Source organism: Triturus cristatus, chromosome 12 (genome assembly GCF_964204655.1).
Source record: "Triturus cristatus chromosome 12, aTriCri1.1, whole genome shotgun sequence".
NCBI classification, from domain to species: domain Eukaryota; kingdom Metazoa; phylum Chordata; class Amphibia; order Caudata; family Salamandridae; genus Triturus; species Triturus cristatus.
The window spans coordinates 788245261-788264949 of NC_140595.1; the positions used below are offsets into that span (position 1 = coordinate 788245261).

General features: G+C 46.9%; 1 long non-coding RNA gene across 3 annotated transcripts in view; it reads right to left on the reverse strand.

The window, feature by feature from the left end:
• LOC146782845 (uncharacterized) overlaps positions 1 to 5667 on the reverse strand; it is a 414494-nt gene extending 408827 nt beyond the window's left edge. For all 3 annotated transcript variants that reach the window (XR_014971967.1, XR_014971966.1, XR_014971968.1), the window contains exon 1: positions 5541 to 5667. This is a non-coding gene — a long non-coding RNA (uncharacterized LOC146782845). The remainder of the gene's footprint in view (positions 1 to 5540) is intronic.
• Between the last annotated feature and the right edge of the window lie 14022 nt (positions 5668 to 19689).

A 19689-nucleotide genomic window follows, 5' to 3' on the forward strand; every position in this document is an offset into this window, starting at 1 on the left:
TGCACAGAGTCCCAAGGCTAACAAACCTAGGCACAAAAATGAAGTTAATGGAAAAGTTTGGAGGAAGACCACACTAAGGGCGCTAGGTCTATCTTATGTAAATTACTATATTAAAAGTATAAGCAGCAATTTGTAAGATGGCATAGCCTGACATTTGACCTCTCTATGATAACACCACAAATAGGTCATGATAAAAACAAAATATAAAAGGCATCTGTTACCCGTTCACCTTCTGAACCCTGGCCTAGTTATTTTGGGGATGCTGCAGCACCCCTTCTTCAGGCGTCTATGCAGGAGATCATTTTAAATGAGCTGTTAATCTTGTGACATGGTGTCACTGTGTAAGCTGGTAATTTTGACTTAACCAGTAGAGTTCGAGCAACATGTACATCTTGATGCTGTAACAAGCTCTTGCTTGGCATGTACTGTAAGAACATCAGCTTAGAACCTGATCCGGGACTCATCAATAGCTGTATTCTTTCCAGCAGTACAGATCTCTAGAAACTTGGCAGAGTAACTTTCCACAACAAGTTGAATTTTGAACAACCTGCCCGCTCTGGGTGGTCCAAGGGCAATACAGTGCAATTATCATTGAAATGCAACGTACACTACAGAATCAAACGCCTTTCTCTCCTCTTGACTGGTGTGATGCTGGATGTTGCCCAAAATACATGAGTTGACCAGTGGCCTGTATGGTTTTGTGCACTATTACCACATTGAGCGTTAGGCCCATGAATATTTTCAACTACACAAGTACAGTGGGAGTCCTCAGGTTTGCCCTAGAGTGAGACCCCCATAATAGTGCCTTCAAGCTCCCTTGACCAGTTTGGCATGCAAATTGACACAATTTCCTCAAAGAATCCTTCATCTAGAAAAAGATTGATGTTGTAGTTCAACCCAACATCATTGGTGTGTTTTTACCTTCAACCTTTTGCCTTCCAGCCTCCTGTTGCTGGCCTTAAAACTCTGCACACATTACCATTGCTAAGCAGTGCTAAAGTGCTTGTGCTAGCTCCTTTAAACATGTTAATATTGTGATTAAAATTGGGTTTCTGGTTGGCAGAGGTATGCACCCAGTCCAAGCAGGAACCACGTGCTTAGTCAGGGTAAGCTAGTTAACTTTAGATTGGGACCAGGTATCCCTTTCATGTTCGGTAGCTATGAAATTAGAATGGAAAATTCTATTTAATGGTAAAGTCGGATTTTGCCCTTTAGCCCTTGGAGTCACCAAAGTGACTCCAAGGGCTAGTTTGCCGGCCTCCTGTTCATAGCCACAGGGATATAAGTGGCTCCCCCAATCTTGAACCCACACCTGGACCCAGCCCAAGTGAGTTCTGAATCCCTAAGAGGTGTCCCACCAGTCTTGGACCCTTGGTTGCGGTGCTAAAGGTACCCAGATGGCCAAATCTCAGAACTTAGAACTTAAAAAATGTTGGCCAAAAACTGCTTTGAGAATCAGGATGAGACCATGACCAACCTGCTCGCCCATCCACCAGGAGGTGCATGGCCGGTTGAAATTACACTGCAGCTTCTCGGCCAAATTCTTAACTGCAACAGCAAATCCTTACGAGTGGTCCTTCACCACAGGGGTATCAGCCCCCGTGGAATTGTCTCTGGCTACAGGCATCTGCCTTGTCAAACTGAAGATTTTTGACGTTCATTTAAGTGACTAATCCAGAATGTAGAAATCTTCACCATGCCTATGACCCAAGGCTCACCGGTGAGGACACTTCCTCCATGGACACCACCTGCAGCCTTGCCCCACTGAACTTTTCCTTCAAATTTTTTTATTCAAAGTCCAAAGGGAAGAGCTGACCATGCCCCACAACGGTTGGGCATATTTTTAAACTTTGACCCGGTATCACAGTTAGATTCCATGGTTGGCGCTTTGATTTTTGGGCACTGGCTTTTGCTAAAAACTTAAATTCATAACTCTGGTTCTATTGATTGGATTTTGGTGATAAATAATTTAACATCTACTCTATTTTTCTAAATTGGTGTGGAATTTTTCTTTGCATTTTCACTATTACTGTGTGCCCAGCATAAATACTTTCCGCGCTGCCTTTAAATTATGCCTGGCTGCTTTTCGAGTTTAGCTACCCAGGATTAAGCACAGGTTATTATAGTGACTTTTCTGGTTTACCCTGAAAGGGATTGTGGCTGTTTTACCAGGGCTCACACCCAAGTCAACCAACAACCCAATTTCTCATTGTCTATTTTTCTTGAACTGGAAACTTAGAGCATTTTGTAAAGTGAACTACATGGCAATCCGGCTTGGGTACAAAATAATGGAGAAGGAAATGCTGTGTTTTTCTAATATACAACATTTAAATAACTGAATACACTGGACAAATATTTCAAAACTCAAAACAACACAGCAGTTAAGGACAGACTTTTTTTTTATTCTGAAGGGTGATGCATTCAAAGATTTGAGGAGGTTCAAAACAAATAAAAACACTTGATTTGGTGATGTGCGTGTTTTAAATATTTGCGGAAACATGTTTTTTTTTAACACATTGTTCATGAGCGGTGGCATTATCAGTTAAACTGCACTGTCAGTGCGATTTTTTGGGCCAATAGAAAATGTCCTTAAGTGACAGTGCGCTATCCCACCATGCTTCAGTGTCTTATTTGCGACAGCGTGCTCCAAAACGCAACACCAACTACATACCACACATAACCACTCTCCTGCTGAATGACCATTGCGTGCTATACTTTCTTTGTAAGATACTCTGATTTGTCACAATCCCTGTGGCTTCAGGGATGCAACGTTGATGGCAGCACCCCCGCTATGGAAATTGTTCCAGCACCACTCGTCTCCCACTGAGGGGCAGATAAATGACAGAAATTAAGGTGAGCTAGAAAGCCCTGCAGGCAGTGGGTGTGCAGGTCATCTGTAAAGTTGCTGAACATGAAATCTGTGCCAGTACTTTCAGATCAATAAGGCATGGAAAGCAGCCCCTTCTGCAAGGTATTGCTAGGTGGTTTAGGCTGAGCGGCACCATTCGGGCAGCACTTTCTGCAATTCAAAATTACTACGCGTCAACCCTTCCTAAAATACAAGGGGGCCTTTATAACTTTACCCAAAATATTCTAGGGCTGGAGTTAGATTAGTACATTTGACTTTCCATTGTCTGCCACGTCCACTGCTTCTCCGAGGGCGCAGGTGAAGGCAGGACACATGGACAAGCTTTCTACAAGGTCTAGGAGAGACGGGTGGAGTGGCGCACACCTAGACTGAGAGCTTAGGTGCTCATCTGAACCAGGTGTCGCCCCCTAAGTCTTACAAAGGCTGGCAGGCATCCTCTTCTCCCCCCGGTGTAGGAAAGAGCCAATTTATCGATTTATCTGCCTGCCGAGGGAAGGGGGGGGGGGGTTGGAGGTGGGAGACTGTACCTTAAAGGACAAAAGCACCGGCTCTCGCGCACAATTCCATCCATGGTCCCAAGACTTCTGTGTGCAGCCCCTGCTGGCAGGTGCTCCCGCTTACCGGGGCGGCGCCGTTACTGCCGCCTTTACTGCCTCACAAGGGTCTAATGTGCAGTTTCAGGCTCCCAAGGTGGACAGGGAGGCCAGACTTGGCATTCTTGTAGCTTCGGCTCTAGGAACAGTACTGAATTATTCAGACACACGCACTTTTGTGTAGCTCCTTTTCTGCTCTTTGGGCTTCTTATGAGACTGCAGTGGTTGATTTGCTGTCCGTGTCTCTAAGCCCCCTGCCCTCTTTTGAGCTTCTAAATTCCCTTGGCAGTTTCACTGCAAGTGTTTAGACTCTGCAGTAATTAAAAATGGATTTTTAAACAACTCCATAATGGCTCCATTTTCAGTTCCTTAACTTTAAAGGCCAAATTAGTAGTTTCTTAATGACCGTAAGAAGATGCCTCATGCGAGTATACAGCCCCGTTTACATTTACGCATGCTTACTTTCCTGAAGAGCGTTTGCATTTTCTACATCACGTGCCTCTTTTTTTAGATATTCCCCTAGAATGTGTTAATGTGCAGAACCCTCTAATTCACATATAAGGTTTCTTACCTTAAATGAGTCCCACGTAATGTTTTGTATTATTGGATATATAGTTACCGAGCTCTTGTGTGGGCATATTGGGTTGTCCTGATGTTCAACAGATGTGTGCACTGACAGTGACCCGGCCAAAGAGGGATTGGGTTAGCTATAACTGGATCGGGAATTAAAAGCGGTTGTCCGAACAGGCAGGGCGTCGAGTTGGCCGAGTCCTGCCGATGCACCGGCAGTTCTTAAAAGCAGGAGCTCAGACGGGTCCCACTCGGACTCTCCATTTTTGACCTCAGGGTGAAAAAAAGGCCTCAACTCTGCAGCATTCCCACTGCTCAAAGCCTTTGATGCAACTTCACAGAGACTCAGGGGTCCCAGAATAAGTTTTTCCCAGGGCTTCCAAAGTTATTAAGATGTCCCTGCCTTGGTGGAGAGAGACAAGAACATGCAGTAGTGAGATGGAGTGAAGGAAAAAATGCACTTTCAGGGGGAGCTTGGTAGTTTGGGGCCCTTGACACGTGTCTGCTTTACCTACGCCTCAAGCAGTCTCTGTAACGCCCCCCGTCCCCCGAGAAACTGTCATTGCGTAAAAGAGCATTGGTCGAGCATGCTTTAAAAGGCGCCATCCTTCACAAGGTTCGTAACCATTCCTTGGAACATAGCGACGCTAGTGCGCAAAGCAGCAGGTCCCATTATGCGCGTTCACCTCATTATATTGCCCCGAGTTCAATGAAACGAGAAGTGAAGGTACCCACCCGGTGCGCCTTGAAATGATTCTAGTGTGCCACGAAGCCTCCTCGCCCCAAGGGGGGTGGACAGCTCATCTCTAGCGTTGGGCGGCGTTTAGTGGGGCCGATTATAAGGACCTCAGCTGAGGATAAAAACGTTCGGTTTCCGTCACTCCCGTTCTTAGCCTTCCATCCCTCCCGTTCTTAGCCTTCCATCCCTCCCGTTCTTAGCCTTCCATCCCTCCCGTTCTTAGCCTTCCATCCCTCCCGTTCTTAGCCTTCCATCCCTCCCGTTCTTAGCCTTCCATCCCTTGCGTTCTTAGCCTTCCGTCCCTCCCGTTCTTAGCCTTCCGTCCCTCCCGTTCTTAGCCTTCCGTCCCTTGCGTTTGATGGGTTTTAATTTAAAGGGAAGGGCGCTTTCGAGAGGTAGGAGACCGCGTTTTTTTGGGCTGCGGGGGTTTCACACGCGGATCCGGGCCGCGCTTGATACCCCTTAAACCGACCAGGTTGAAATGTCGAATTTTACTGCGAAAGGCACTACTCACAAGTTTTCCGCCTTTGTAATTTTCTTGAAATGGGCCAAAGTCCGATGAGAGAAAATAAATGCCGGTGGGCCCCACCTGCAACCACCAGTTCAAATTAAGCACTGGGAAGAATGGCGTATTTTCTGACCCCTGCCGGAGTAAGCTAAACCATGATTTACTCACTTTCTGCCATCACGTTTCTACAGAACAGCAATAAAGTCCCCGCGGAATCTCTGTTTATCAAACAATTGCTCTCCATAAACAGACCGCACTCACCCAGTATAATGTACTCTGCGGCGCTGCTTCCGCGACACCGCAGGCTCTCGTTCCCACACGGCTTGACCCTTAGCCGCGTGCTCACCTGCGCAACAATTCGGATAATTGCTCTGTGCCAGCCCAATCAGAATCCGCAATTAGCTCACGAGACTCACCTGCCTGCCCACCCGCCAATCGAAAGCCTCCGCCATCTCACGAACCTGCCCACGCAGAAACCGCAGGTGCACGTAAGGGCTCTACCGATGCCCCAGGTGCAAGGTACTCTTTTAAACAAGCTTGCATAGTGCTCCCACCGAAGTGAACTCTGGGAAATCCAGTCCAGTTAGAAAACATTACTGCCTATAACCAGAGCTTTAAGTGGGCCGGGTCTCATTGGTGTAGGGCACGGCAGTTTCTTTTTAAAGGAGGCCTCGAAACGGGTCTCTATCGGTCTCTGTTTTGTGCCCTCCGGACTGCAGTGAGAGCAGGCACATGGATGTGCAGTGTTCACACTGCTTACTTCTCACTAGTGGAGAAGTTACGGCATGACATCATGCCAGGTGAGAGTTGTAGACGAAGGGAAATCCTTAAAGAGAGTCATTTTCTCTCTGGATTTCCCTTCTCTTTTTGAAACTCAGGAGCAGCAACATCGTCGTGGTGTCACCAGAGCTTTAAGTGGAAGCTTTTTTTCAATATTATATACAAGCCATAGTTGTTGCTTATTTATCTTATGCAACTAACAACCATTGACAAAACCAATACTCCTAAATTGTAGGTATGATGTTACTTGTTGAATCATATATCTGGACGCAATGACATAAACAGCAAAATACAAGTCGGGCGCCACACTATGCTAAGCACAGATTTTTAGCTTATCTTGTTTTTAAGGCACGCCCTTAAATCCTCAAATACATTGGTCACACCCCTTTGAGAGACCCTCTCTCCCCCCAGTTTTTTCATCCTACTTAAAGCCCTGCATATAATGCACGTCCTGGCTCTGCCAATGTGCCTCAATCCTGCCATTTAACGTTCCCATTACAATCCTCGTAGCAACACACAACATAGCTCTGCTGCTGGTTTCTTGCAACAGTGCCACCCCTGCTCAGAGTGAGGCTCACCGCACTGCCAGTGCACTGCAATCCTAGCCTCACGGGTGGCCCTCAATGCTTTGCGCAGGCGCAGCACCGCGGCTGGGACTGCACAGCACCCGGCGCACGCATTCGGATCCTTTTTGAAGAAGTTGTCACCTGTGGGCCTTTCTAGAGCAGTGGTTCTTAACCTGTGGTCGTGGGACCCCTGGGATTTCACCACGGCCACGAAAATGAAATCATTTTAATAGATGAAAAAAGAGAATATAAAGAAGCAAGATGTAATATTGTACATTTTAAAATGTTATGCAAATGTGAGGGTATTTGAAATTGGAAGCTAAAAATTAAGTTAGTACCCTCAGATTCATTAGTGGGAGCGATGTAAGTGAATGAAACAGAATATAGTATGGACGGAGAGTGTCCCTAATTGAATTTAGAAAAGCTCCAACCTACCCATTAATTTTTTAAAATATATTTAACAAATTAGATAAAATATTTAATCATTTGTGTATTTGTTTGACTAATGCTTGTTTCTAGATTTTTTGTGTATTATTTTGCAGTTCAAGTTATCTAAAATGCTTTGGTCTGGGTCTCCGGCTTCAAGGAATGACTGTGCTGGGGACTTCAGATTCCAATAATGATTCATTAGTGGCCCCCTCAGTTTCAGTAGGTATTTAGTAGGGGTTCACAGAACTCAAAACATTAAGAAACACTGATCTAGAGCATACTTACTTAGGCTGTGACTCTGTTGCTCCAAATAACAATGACCTACGAGGTAAGAGATACTTCTTAATACGTGAAAAAGCAAAGCATCAACATATTCCAATAATTTATAAACTGTCCCAAACTTTTGTTGCTCAAATTTTTCAACTAAAAATCATCCTTGTTTCATCTTTAAATTATCACTGTGTTATGTAAATTACAGGAGAGATTAGGGGATATTTCTATGGAAGAGAATACTAGGTGGGTGCCCAGGCACCCTCCGGAGGGGGGTGGGGGGATCTCATGTTTCCAGGAAAAGCTTCAAATGTACCACCATTGATAGAGTGGTTGGTAGAGAAAAATTGACTTCATCAAGGGATGGCAACAATCTTAGTGCTGGCCCTACGTGAGTGAAGACAGATATTGAAGTAGTAGAGACAAGTAAGAAAGAGAGGGGCTGTGTGAGACATAGTGGGGTAAGGGGATGGGAAAATGAGTAGACTGTGATGGAGGTATGTATAATACACTAAACTGGGATACAAGAGGGAGGAAGAAGGTTAGGTGTGAATGAGTGTGTGAGGGCATTGAGGATAAGAGAAAAGGGGGAAAAGACATTGAAGGTAAAACAGGAGAAAGTGAGAAAAGACTGAGAAGAGAGATACATGTAACCTTTAGAGGTGCACATGAGACCGAGGGAGGGAAAGAGAATGAGGGGAAGGGTAGGAAAGGAGAGAATTGAGGTAGAGGCTGAATAGTGAGAGAATGAGTGTGAGAAATAAATATTTAATGGGGAAAGGGGCAGCATAGAGATATGGGGCAGTGTTGGGAGGAGAACAAAAGAGCAGCAGAGAGGTATGTTTAGGGGGGTGTCAGAATGTTTCATTCCGCCTGTGGAATTGGCGTAATTTGGTGACCCCATGATATTCTTTCAACGCAGAGTTACAGCCAAAATCCTTTGATCTCCGTAGGCATAATGATTTCCCCAACGAGGCTCCAGAAATGCGGGCGAGCACATGCAAGATTAACCCCTTCGCTGCTAGGCCTTTTCCCCTCCTGTGCTAAGCCTTTTTTGGGCTATTTGGGGTAGTGCGCGCTTAGGCCCCTGTAACTTTTTGACCACATTAGGTATCCACGCCAAATTTGCGTCCTTTTCTTCCAACATCCTGGGGATTCTAAAGGTACCCAGGGTTTGTGGATTCTCCTAGAGGGTTCCCAGAAATTAGTCAAAATACAGCAAAATTTTGTTTTTTTTGTGAAAAATGGGAAAAACGGGCTGCAAATGAAAGCTTCTGGGTTTTTCTCTGCAGATGGTATCAAAAAAGGGTTTGTGGGGCTGAAATCACCATTTCTCCAGCTTTTAGGGAATGACAGAGTTTTGTTAGAAAACCAACATTTTTTACACAGTTTTGGCATTTTTCTGGGACATACCCTATTTTTGCTATTTTTTGTGCTTTCAACCTCCTTCCAGTTAATGGTAGAAATGGGTACAAAAACAATAATGGATCCTGGAAAGCTATACATTTTTGAAAAGTAGACAAAATTCTAAATTCAGCAAGGGGTCATTTGTGTAGATCCATCAAGGTTTCTTTATAGAAACTACCAGTTAAATATAGGAAAAATTAAAAATTAGTTGAAAAAAGCAACCTTTTGAGTCAACGTTTTCACCTGTAACTTCTTCTAATTATCACATCTCTTAGAAAGCAATGTACCGTTACATCCACTGGACCTTCCTGGTTGTGGGGATATATAGGACTTGTAGGTTCACCAAGAGCCCAACGAACCCAGAGTGAAAAACTGAGCAGCATTTTGTAATGTTTTTTTTTTTGTTCCGGGTATATAGCAATTATTGTGGGAAAATGTATACATGGAAAAATCGGTATGAAAGACACCTATGTATTTCTGAAATGGGAACAAATTACAGAGTTTAGAAACAGTGCATATTTGCACATTTTAGAAATTGGGAATACTCATACTTGCATGACAATTATTGGTCATTTTTCAAAATGACTTTTTTTTTACACAATGTCTTTCATTTGGAAGGGAGAAATGCATCCAAAATCAATAGGTAATAACAGTTGCTTTACAAATCTGAACTACCCTAAGTCTCCCGATAAAAATGGTACCTCACTTGTGTGGGTAGGCATAGTGCCCACGACAGGAAGTGGCTCAAAACCTAAGCTGAACACACCACATTTTCACACTGAAAATTTACACTTTTTTTGCAAAGAGTCTAGCTGTAGTTTTTGAACCCTAGCCCTGCCGGCATCTAGGGAAACCTAGCAAACCTATACATTTTTGAAAACTAGACACCCAGGGGAATCCAGGATGGGGTGACTTGACTGCCTCCCACCATGGTCTGTTACCCAGAATCCCTTGCAAACGTAAAAAAATGACAAAAAAAACACATTTTCCCCACATTTCTGGGATGGAAAGTTCTGGAATCTGCGTGGATCCACAAATTTCCACCTATCCCGCGTTCCCCAAAGTCCTACGAGAAAAATGGTACCTCACTTGTGCGGGTCGGCCTAGTGCCCGCGACAGGAAACGGCGCAAAACGCAACGTGGTCACACCTCAATTTTGCAGTGAAAAATGACCCCTTTTTGGCAAAGTGACTAGCTGTAGTTTTTGAACCCTAGCCCTGCCGGCACCTAGGGAAACCTAGAAAACCTATACATTTTTGAAAACTAGACACCCAGGGGAATCCAGGATGGGGTGACTTGACTGCCTCCCACCATGGTCTGTTACCCAGAATCCCTTGCAAACGTAAATAAATGACAACAAAAAACACATTTTCCCCACATTTCTGGGATGGAAAGTTCTGGAATCTGCGTGGATCCACAAATTTCCACCCACCCAGCGTTCCCCAAAGTCCTACGAGAAAAATGGTACCTCACTTGTGTGGGTCGGCCTAGTGCCCGCGACAGGAAACGGCGCAAAACGCAAGGTGGTCACACCTCAATTTTGCAGTGAAAAATGACCCCTTTTTGGCAAAGTGACTAGCTGTAGTTTTTGAACCCTAGCCCTGCCGGCACCTAGGGAAACATAGCAAACCTATACATTTTTGAAAACTAGACACCCAGGGGAATCCAGGATGGGGTGACTTGACTGCCTCCCACCATGGTCTGTTACCCAGAATCCCTTGCAAACGTAAAAAAATGACAAAACAAACACATTTTCCCACATTTCTGGGATGGAAAGTTCTGGAATCTGCGTGGATCCACACATTTCCACCCACCCCGCGTTCCCCAAAGTCCTACGAGAAAAATGGTACCTCACTTGTGCGGGTCGGCCTAGTGCCCACGACAGGAAACGGTGCAAAACGCAACGTGGTCACACCTCAATTTTGCAGTCAAAAATTACCCTTTTTTGGCAAAGTGACTAGCTGTAGTTTTTGAACCCTAGCCCTGCCGGCACCTAGGGAAACCTAGCAAACCTATACATTTTTGAAAACTAGACACCCAGGGGAATCCAGGATGGGGTGACTTGACTGCCTCCCACCATGGTCTGTTACCCAGAATCCCTTGCAAACGTAAACAAATGACAAAAAAAACACATTTTCCCCACATTTCTGAGATGGAAAGTTCTGGAATCTGCGTGGATCCACAAATTTCCACCCACCCCGCGTTCCCCAAAGTCCTATGAGAAAAATGGTACCTCACTTGTGCGGGTCGGCCTAGTGCCCGCGACAGGAAACGGCGCAAAACGCAACGTGGTCACACCTCAATTTTGCAGTGAAAAATGAACCTTTTTTTGGCAAAGTGACTAGCTGTAGTTTTTGAACCCTAGCCCTGCCGGCACCTAGGGAAACCTAGCAAACCTATACATTTTTGAAAACTAGACACCCAGGGGAATCCAGGATGGGGTGACTTGACTGCCTCCCACCATGGTCTGTTACCCAGAATCCCTTGCAAACATAAAAAAATGACAAAACAAACACATTTTCCCCACATTTCTGGGATGGAAAGTTCTGGAATCTGCGTGGATCCACAAATTTCCACCCACCCCGCGTTCCCCAAAGTCCTACTAGAAAAATGGTACCTCACTTGTGCGGGTCGGCCTAGTGCCCGCGACAGGAAACGGCGCAAAACGCAACGTGGTCACACCTCAATTTTGCAGTGAAAAATGACCCTTTTTTGGCAAAGTGACTAGCTGTAGTCTTTGAACCCTAGTTCTGCCGGCACCTAGGGAAACCTAGCAAACCTATACATTTTTGAAAACTAGACACCCAGGGGAATCCAGGATGGGGTGACTTGACTGCCTCCCACCATGGTCTGTTACCCAGAATCCCTTGCAAACGTAAAAAAATGACAAAAAAAAACACATTTTCCCAAAGTTTTTGTGATGGAAAGTTCTGGAATCTGTGTGGATCCACAAATTTCCAACCACCCCACGTTCCCCAAAGTCTTACGAAAAAAATGGTACCTCACTTGTGCGGGTCGACATAGTGCCCGCGACAGGAAACGGCGCAAAACGCAACGTGGTCACACCTCACTTTTGCAGTGAAAAATGACCCTTTTTTGGCAAAGTGACTAGCTGTAGTTTTTGAACCCTAGCCCTGCCGGCACCTAGGGAAACCTAGCAAACCTATACATTTTTGAAAACTAGACACCCAGGGGAATCCAGGATGGGGTGACTTGACTGCCTCCCACCATGGTCTGTTACCCAGAATCCCTTGCAAACGTAAAAAAATGACAAAAAAAACACATTTTCCCCACATTTCTGGGATGGAAAGTTCTGGAATCTGCGTGGATCCACAAATTTCCACCCACCCCGCGTTCCCCAAAGTCCTACAAGAAAAATGGTACCTCACTTGTGCGGGTCGGCCTAGTGCCCGCGACAGGAAACGGCGCAAAACGCAACGTGGTCACACCTCAATTTTGCAGTGAAAAATGACCCTTTTTGGCAAAGTGACTAGCTGTAGTTTTTGAACCCTAGCCCTGCCGGCAGCTAGGGAAACCTACTAAACCCAGACATTTATGAAAACTAGACACCCGGCGGATTCCAGGGAGGTATGGCTTGCGTGGATCCGCCAACGTTTTCTTACCCAGAATCCCCTGCAAACCTCAATTTTAGCTGAAAAAATCACTTTTTTTCACACATTTTGGCGTGGGAAAGTTGTGGCATCACCGGGCTCACACAAATTTACCACCACCCAGCGTTCCCCCAGGTCTCCCGGTAAAAATGGTGCCTCACTTGTGTGGGAGGCCCAAGTACCCGCGGCAGGCAAGGGCCCAAAACGTAGTGAGGTGACATCAAAATGGCCTATCGCAAAACCACCTGGTTTTTCAAGGGGGGTCACTTTGGTTCTTGGCCCGGTGCTCGGCGGCCATCTAGGGAAACCTACCAAACCCACGCATTTCTGAAAACTAGACACCCGGCGGCTTCCAGGGAGGTATGGCTTGCGTGGATCCCCAACGTTTCCTTACCCAGAATCCCCTGCAAACCTCAATTTTAGCTGAAAAAATCACTTTTTTCACACATTGTGGGGTGGGAAAGTTGTGGCATCACCGGGCTCACACATTTACCACCACCCAGCGTTCCCCCAGGTCTCCCGGTAAAAATCGTGCCTCACTTGTGTGGGAGGCCCAAGTACCCGCGGCAGGCAAGGGCCCAAAACGTAGTGAGGCGACATCAAAATGGCCTATCGCAAAACCACCTGGTTTTGCAAGGGGGGTCACTTTGGTTTTTGGCCCGGTGCTCGGCGGCCATCTAGGGAAACCTACCAAACCCACGCATTTCTGAAAACTAGACACCCGGCGGCTGCCAGGGAGGTATGGCTTGCGTGGATCCCCCCACGTTTCCTTACCCAGAATCCCCTGCAAACCTCAATTTTAGCTGAAAAAATCCCTTTTTTCACACATTTTGGGGTGGGAAAGTTGTGGCATCACCGGGCTCACACAAATTTACCACCACCCAGCGTTCCCCCAGGTCTCCCGGTAAAAATGGTGCTTCACTTGTGTGGGAGGCCCAAGTACCCGCGGCAGGCAAGGGCCCAAAACGTAGTGAGGCGACATCAACATTGCCTATCCCAAATGTCGCATCACTACGTTTTGGGCGCTTGCCTGCCGCGGGTACTTGGGCCTCCCACACAAGTGAGGCACCATTTTTACCGGGAGACCTGGGGGAACGCTGGGTGGTGGTAAATTTGTGCGAGCCCGGTGATGCCACAACTTTCCCACCCCAAAATGTGTGAAAAAGTGATTTTTTCAGCTAAAATTGAGGTTTGCAGGGGATTCTGGGTAAGGAAACGTTGGGGGATCCACGCAAGCCATACCTCCCTGGAAGCCGCCGGGTGTCTAGTTTTCAGAAATGCGTGGGTTTGGTAGGTTTCCCTAGATGACCGCCGAGCACCGGGCCAAAAACCAAAGTGACCCCCCTTGCAAAACCAGGTGGTTTTGCGATAGGCCATTTTGATGTCGCCTCACTACGTTTTGGGCCCTTGCCTGCCGCGGGTACTTGGGCCTCCCACACAAGTGAGGCATGATTTTTACCGGGAGACCTGGGGGAACGCTGGGTGGTGGTAAATTTGTGTGAGCCCGGTGATGCCACAACTTTCCCACCCCAAAATGTGTGAAAAAAGTGATTTTTTCAGCTAAAATTGAGGTTTGCAGGGGATTCTGGGTAAGGAAACGTGGGGGGATCCACGCAAGCCATACCTCCCTGGAAGCCCCCGGGTGTCTAGTTTTCAGAAATGTCTGGGTTTGGTAGGTTTCCCTAGATGGCCGCCGAGCACCGGGCCAAGAACCAAAGTGACCCCCCTTGAAAAACCAGGTGGTTTTGCGATAGGCCATTTTGATGTCGCCTCACTACGTTTTGGGCCCTTGCCTGCCGCGGGTACTTGGGCCTCCCACACAAGTGAGGCACCATTTTTACCGGGAGACCTGGGGAAACGCTGGGTGGTGGTAAATTTGTGTGAGCCCGGTGATGCCACAACTTTCCCACCCCAAAATGTGTGAAAAAAGTGATTTTTTCAGCTAAAATTGAGGTTTGCAGGGGATTCTGGGTAAGAAAACGTTGGCGGATCCACGCAAGCCATACCTCCCTGGAATCCGCCGGGTGTCTAGTTTTCATAAATGTCTGGGTTTAGTAGGTTTCCCTAGATGGCCGCCGAGCACCGGGCCAAAAACCTAAGTGACCCCCCTTGCAAAACCAGGTGGTTTTGCGATAGGCCATTTTGATGTCGCATCACTGCATTTTGGGCCCTTGCCTGCCGCGGGTACTTGGGCCTCCCACACAAGTGAGGCACCATTTTTACTGGGAGACCTGGGGGAACGCTGGGTGGTGGTAAATTTGTGTGAGCCCGGTGATGCCACAACTTTCCCACCCCAAAATGTGTGAAAAAAGTGATTTTTTTCAGCTAAAATTGAGGTTTGCAGGGGATTCTGGGTAAAGAAACGTTGGGGGATCCACGCAAGCCATACTTCCTTGGAAGCCGCCAGGTGTCTAGTTTTCAGAAATGTGTGGGTTTGGTAGGTTTCCCTAGATGGCCGCCGAGCACCGGGCCAAAAACCAAAGTGACCCCCCTTGCAAAACCAGATTAACTATTGTTCCTACAGCGTGAGAATTTTGGAATAATATTGCAAAGAAAATGTGGCAGACATTTTGAGGTTTGCAGGACATTGGGGATAAAAAAAATTTGGGAATTCACAAGAGAGACATCACCATGAACTCCCATGGGTTTTCGACAATATCTACAGTTGGTGGGTTATTCTTGCATGGAAAGTGTACCTTGGCAGAGAAACTAAAGACAAAGATTCCTGCACAACCATCTATTCCTCAAACACACACACATACTGGTTGGATTTGGCACGAGGGCGAGTCATGGTTCAGTGTATTAAATTTTATTAACAAGAGATTTCACAAAAATGAAATGCACTGTCAATAATTAAATTCACAAAAAAACAAACCAATGACTCGCAGCTCGTGAGCTGTAAAGCCACGTCAAGGCACCAACCACTTTACAGGCCATTCACACACCTTTCATACGTGATGCAAACAAGACCATTCGCACCACCAGGCACAAAAGCAACACATTACAAAATTCACCAAAAAGGGACAAGGTACACCCTGCTTCAGAAAGACAAATATTACTGCACAGCCATCTAATCCGCAAGCACACACACACATACTGGTTGGATTTGGCACGAGGGTGAGTGATGGTTCAGTAGATACAATTGTATTAGCAAGTGATTTCACATAAATGAAATGCACTGGTAATAATTGAAAGGGCGAAAAACTGAACCATTGACTCACAGCTCGTGAGCTGTAAAGCCACGACAAGGCACCAACCTCTTTACAGGCCATTCATACACCTTTCATACGTGTGAGACATACAAAACCATTCACACCGCCAGCCGCGGGCCCATCACATAACAAAACTCACACCAGCACACAGCGCCATTCAAGGGCCCATCACTTTCACACGCCCACAATCCAGACACAGCAACTACACAGGCTGATGGATTGCGTGGAGTGGCACTCAGCTAGCAGTGTGTGTAGTGACCAGCAGAATGTCACTACTCACACACAGCCAGCCGAGCACCAGTCCACACACACCGCTAGGCAAACACCAGTCCACGCACACCGCTAGCCAAGCGCCAGTCCAGGCACACCACCAGCCAATCGCCAGTCCAGGCACACCGCCAGCCAATCGCCAGTCCAGGCACACCGGCAGCCAATCGCCAATCCACGCACACCGCCAGCCAAGCTCCAGTCCACGGACACCACCAGCCAAGCACCAGTCCGCACACACCACCAGTCCACGCACACCGCCAGCCAAGTACCAGTCCACGCACACCGCCAGCCAAGCACCATTCCACGCACACCGCCAGCCAAGCTCCAGTCCACGCACACCACCAGCCAAGCTCCAGTCCACGGACACCACCAGCCAAGCACCAGTCCACACACACCACCAGTCCACGCACACCGCCAGCCAAGTACCAGTCCACGAACACCACCAGCCAAGCACCATTCCACGCACACCGCCAGCCAAGCTCCAGTCCACGCACACCACCAGCCACGCACCAGTCCACGCAGACCACCAGTCCATGCACACCGCCAGACCACGCACACCGCCAGCCAAGCACCATTCCACGCACACCACCAACCAAGTGCCAGTCCACACACACCAACAGCCAAGCGCAAGCCTACACACACCGCCATCACATTTAGGATTTTTTTAGAAAAAAATAAAAACAAAAACAAATCGCAAATAGATACAAATCTTCTAACAGAAAATCAGCAACTAAATACATTGCACTAACACCAACCTTGAAACAGAATCAAATTATCCAAAGAATACAGACCAGGCAGTTCACTTTACCACTCATAATTGCTCCCAAAAATTCTTTCGCATGTGGTACGCTCTAAAACAAGCAGGGAGACACAGTGCAGGATGAGAAGGACAGTCGGGGCAGTACATACGACTCTCCTTCCGCGAACCTCTTCGCCAACAGACTCTGCATCTCCTACTGGGAAAATCTTTTGCGGGTGTGGGAGGAATGTGATCTGGAAAGTGGCGTTCTTTCAATCTAGCAACATCCTCCACCACTCCAACTCTAGGAACACTTGCCTGTTCCACTACAACAAGGCTGCCTATTACAGACTCCTGAAACTTAGCAAAAGTCCTCTTTGACTCAGGGCAAGAATCCTGGAACACAACAAAAGCATTAAACATTGCCAAGTGGAAAAGATGGATAGCCAACTTCTTGTACCAAATGTAAGCCTTACGAAGAGCAGTGTAAGGTTCCAACCTCTGATCTACTCTGTCAACACCACCCATGTGCCTATTATAGTCTAAAATGCACACAGGTTTGCGCGCTTCAGCGACCTGACCCCAAACAGTCACAGGTGCAGTGCTTTCATCATGGATGGTAGTCAGCATGTAGACATCTCTCCTGTCTGTAAACTTCACAGCAAGAAGCTCCCGGCAACGCAACGCACTGCACTGTCCCCGCCCAAGCTTTTGACAAACAAGTTCTTTCGGGAAACCTTTACGGTTAGAGCGGATTGTGCCACAAGCAAGAGTGTCCACTTTGGCCAATTCCCTGAACAACCGCACATCAGTGTAGAAGTAATCTACATATAAATGGTGGCCTTTGTTAAAAAATCCTCTACCAAGTTCCCAAACAATTTTCTCCGTCACTCCAAAAGTGGACGGACAACCAGGGGGGTTAATCCTACATTCCTTACCGGTGTACACCCTGAAATTAGAGACATATCCAGTCCTACTGTCACACAGCATATACAGCTTTATTCCATAGCGTGCCCTCTTACTAGGAATGTATTGCCTAAAAACCAAGCGGCCCTTGAACAACACCAAAGACTCATCCACTGCAATTTCTTTCCCAGGGGCATAAATCTCAGAAAATCGATCAACAAAGTGATCAAGGACAGGCCTAATCTTAAAAAGACGGTCACAGTCAGGGTGATCTCGTGGCAACAAAATGCATCATCCGAAGCAGAAGCAAATACCTGTCACGACTCATGACTGCCGGAAAAATAGACGTTGCCATCAAGGGACTGCTAGACCAATATGAAGACATTGATGGCTTCCTTAGCAAGCCCATCAAAAAAGTTAAACCCAAGAACTTCTTCATCTCTTCAAGATTTGTGGGAGTCCACCGGGTAGCTCTAGAGTGTGGCTTAAGACTTGCACTGTTGTCCCTCAAAAACTGTTCGGCATACAAATTAGTCTGCTCAACAATCTCTGCCAAAAACACATCGTCCATAAACAACTGAAAAAAATTTACCGGCAAAAAGTTTTCAGTATTCACTCTAGACCCTGAAACACCAGTAAACTCTGGCAATGCCGGCTGCACCATGCCAGGGGCAACCCAGAGGTCATCACTTTCAAAGGGAAGCCTTGCAGCCCCAGCCTGCAGCCCAGATGCCTCTTGCCGCACTACACCAACGGGAAGCCTTGCAGCCCCAGCCTGCAGCCCAGATGCCTCTTGCCGCACTACACCAACGGGAAGCCTTGCAGCCGCAGGCTGCAGCCCAGAAGCCTCTTGCCGCACTACACCAACGGGAAGCCTTGCAGCCCCAGGCTGCAGCCCAGAAGCCTCTTGCCGCACTACACCAACGGGAAGCCTTGCAGCCCCAGGCTGCAGCCCAGATGCCTCTTGCCGCACTACACCAACGGGAAGCCTTGCAGCCGCAGGCTGCAGCCCAGAAGCCTCTTGCCGCACTACACCAACGGGAAGCCTTGCAGCCGCAGGCTGCAGCCCAGAAGCCTCTTGCCGCACTACACCAACGGGAAGCCTTGCAGCCCCAGGCTGCAGCCCAGATGCCTCTTGCCGCACTATCGGCACATCAGTCTCCTCCTCTAACACAGGCACTTCATATGCACTAAGAGTATCTTCATCATCCGATGACCCCATACGGAGAGAAAACTCACTGCCAGAATCGTCCCCTGCCTCCTCTCCCTCAGATGCAGAGTCAGTCTCTGAACCATGGTCAGAGGAAGACTCAAACAGCAAACCAACAACCTGCTGAGCAGTAATCCTGCGGCTAGCCATTATACTTACTAAGATAGAAGACTGCACAAACAAGTCAACAACAACCAACAATGTGCAAACCAAGTAAGTAAAGAAATGTGTACCTTTATCACAAAGATCAATGTACTCAAAAACTATACAATCCAATTACAAGAGACAGCTGCACTCACCAGAAACCAAGTCTGCAGTGACACAGCAAAAACCAACGATGTCAAACTAGAAAGAAGAAAAAAAAAAAAATTACTCACAAGACAACAAAATACACATCGAGCACCAATGCAAAAAGTTTTTGACACTCAAAAACCAAACATACTGCTATTATTACACCATTTGCAAAAACAAAACAGGCAGAGAAATCAAACACATTTACATTGTACAAAAAAAAGTCTCTTACCAAACTACACAAACAGCAGAACCACCAGTAACAAAACGGCAAACTGAAAAGAGGAAAAGCCTTCACGTAGAACAAAAAAGTAAAAAAAAAAACATTACAATTGCAATTCACAAAAAATATAACAATAAACATTAGAACATGCTATATCACTACCCAAATGGTCAATCGGGTTGTGTGCCAGGTGGGGCAGAAAACAGCAGGAAAAAAAAGGCTACTCAGTCCCGGGGCGGGTGAGCCAAATACATATAACAAATTGCACCCTGGAAGCGAGGGGTCACTTCTATTTTTAATTGAACTAATTCCCTCGTGTCTAGTGGGCTTTTCTGCCCCCCCTGGGAGCAGAAACGGCGAAAAAATAAAACCGATCTGCCCCCAGAGGGGGCAGAAAAGTCTTCAAAAGAATTAGGGGGCCCAGGAAGCAACCCTTGCCCAAGGGGTCGCTTCCTACAATGATAATCAGATCCCTGGTGTCTAGTGGGCTTTTCTG